The following is a 2,809-nucleotide window of genomic DNA, read 5'->3' on the forward strand; positions in this document are numbered from 1 at the left end:
ACGGAGAAATAACATATGCAGAGCTAACCAAGGTCAATCTTGCCAAAAAAGCCCTCAAACCTGAAAACACATGAGGCAAAAGTGCCAAACATCACAAAACTAACTAAACTAACACGCGCATATTTTTGTATTGCAATCATTGTAGCCATGTGTGCAGTTGTAACAGTGCGTAACAGTCGTTTTACTCCCCGTATGCGCTCATGATGAAGAACGTTTAACGTGTCCCAAAAACAGCTATCAACTAATCACCAAACGTCTTATAAACAAGTATTGCCAGGAGCAACACCTTGCAAAAAATGATAGGCCTTTATATGGCTCTGCTCCTGCCTAGATTCAAACTCAGAACTGCCTGAAAGTTGCAGACCTGTTCTGGAAATACGAGCATTAACCCACTCGACCGTGTAGACAACGCTATCTGCTTCGAGTAGGCCTCTTGGGTAGGACTGTAGCCTACACTGGTTGCTGTGGCACAGTCTTGAGTGACAAAATTCGTTTTCCTTTGTCATATGAATGCTGTCATTTTGTTAACATTAAGGAGATGCTATAGGCAAAGGCTATATTTAACCTTGTTAGTGTAGAAAAACAAATCAGGACTATTCACGAGGTTTCTGGGCAGCATATTTATGTTCTGTTAGCAAGCGAACTTCTCATGACTGCCGACAAAGTAGCCTACTGCCAGCTGACGAAGCTCTCATTTTAAAACATTACTGAGAGAGAGGCACTGTACAATCAAAACATCTTGCCACTGAATCCAAAACTATGTTTAACATTATGTACAAAGCTTATAGGCTACAGTGGACTAGCATGTTGCAGGGGCTGCTAAAAACACAGAGAAACGCACTGAAAACTCGGCCAATCACAGCCCTTGCTGTCGAATGCTCCGTCCGGTTCGACTGTGGAACGCCACAGCGGACTATGCTGCCCCCAAGCGGCTGCAGTTGTACTTACATTTCACCCAGCTGCGTGAAACACCTTGATGGTGAATGAAGTGTCAATTCTTAACTGGGACCCACTGTAGGACAAAAATAAGAGGAGTAAATGAATACAGCGACATACTTCGCAACCGTTCACGTTAATGCTGTTGAGCTTCAGGGCTAAACACACAACGGTCGCATGCTAGAAGCTATATTTATCTAGTTAACTCGTGTATCAAACCGAAGTTTTGCATCACAGTTACAGCACGTTAGTGCTACCTTAAACTACCCTGGTTGCAGCGCATGGTCACGAGCAGCAATGTAAACTATAACCACCACCGGTGCTTTGTTTTCATGTCAATGAGCAAAGCAGACGTGCATAAAGCAACACCATCATTCATAGAGAATAACAAACATGACGGCAACACAAATTTTCCAATTAATATGTGGACAATAATTATATTGAGCTTAGCTGTTCAAAATAAGCTAACCGATTAGCTAGTGGGGGCATTTGTATTGCCATAAACGCCTCGCCTGGTTATGATTTATCGATTTTGTTTCACGCAATGAAATCTATTACAAATATAAAATGCATTGGCCCCAGCAGTGGCGCGACTGGCTGGGGCACCTGCACTGTACGCCGGCGACCCTGGTTCGATTCCCGCCCCGTGGTCCTTTCCGGATCCCACCCCGACTCTCTCTCCCACTCACTTCCTGTCAATCTCCACTATCCTATCTGATTAAAGGCATAAAAAGCCCAAAAAATATACTTTAAAAAAAAATATATAAAATGCATATAGAAATGAATGATTAGCTTACCCGTTAGAAGGAACGTTTGTCTTGTCTTCGACGAAGACCTCAGGGAAAGTTACCGCTAGCAAAGTGACAAGATGGCGGATTCAAACTTTCGAAGGGAGCTCCTGGGAAAATCCTTGGAAACCCCGTCGCAGCCGGTTGCCATGACAAATTTTAAATGAGCATGCGCAGATAAGTTGACCTCACTCTAACTGGGTGTCAACCAAAGATTCTACAGCGGAGTTCTGTTCTAGAATCTTTGGTGTCAACTACAACTTCAAAATAAAATCAACTTAATTTATAAAATAAGATGAACTTTTCATCAGAAACTTCTGAAAGTGAGTTCAAGTGGCTTCCCAATGAGATTTCATTTATGAACGAAAATAGTCGTATGAAATAGTGTGTAGTGTGCAGTAGCAAGTGTGTTGCAGAAAGATGCAAGTGTGTTGCAGAATTGCAACTAAAGTGCAAAGCAGCGCTTTTGTTTAAGGTATGGTTACACTGTGTTTAAGGTATGGTTACACTGTGTTTGTTTAAGGTATGGATACACTGTGTTTAAGGTAGGGTTACACTGTGTTTAAGGTATAGTAACAAAAGCTTCAAGTTGTGTTACTTTGGTCTGAACATGTGTCTAGTGTTCAAGCAATGGGCAAAAACTGTATTTTATCTGAGGTGGCGGAACTGCGTTCTTCCCTGTTCCCCCCACTTTAACCTCTGCTCATGCACACAGGCACACAGGCACACACACACTCACATGCACTCGCGCACACACACACTCGCACGCACATAAACACACATGCACACACTCACATGCACACACACATATAAAAACACATAAAGACGCACTCACATACACAGTACACATGCACACACTCACACACACACACAGAAACACACATACACATGTCAGACACAAATAAACAAACCCACACACACACACACACATAAAGACGCACACTCACATGCAGGCAAGCAGGCGCACACACACACACACCATTACCTCCACACACACACTCACAAGCAAACACACACATAAACATACAGGCATGCATAAACACACACACACCATTATCCCCCCCACACACACACTCACAAGTGAG

The sequence above is a fragment of the Alosa pseudoharengus genome, unplaced genomic scaffold, assembly GCF_046254945.1.
Source record: "Alosa pseudoharengus isolate Yale_2024_CS ecotype anadromous, Long Island Sound unplaced genomic scaffold, YU_APseudo_1.1 YU_APseudo_1.1_scf_2, whole genome shotgun sequence".
Lineage (NCBI taxonomy): Eukaryota > Metazoa > Chordata > Actinopteri > Clupeiformes > Clupeidae > Alosa > Alosa pseudoharengus.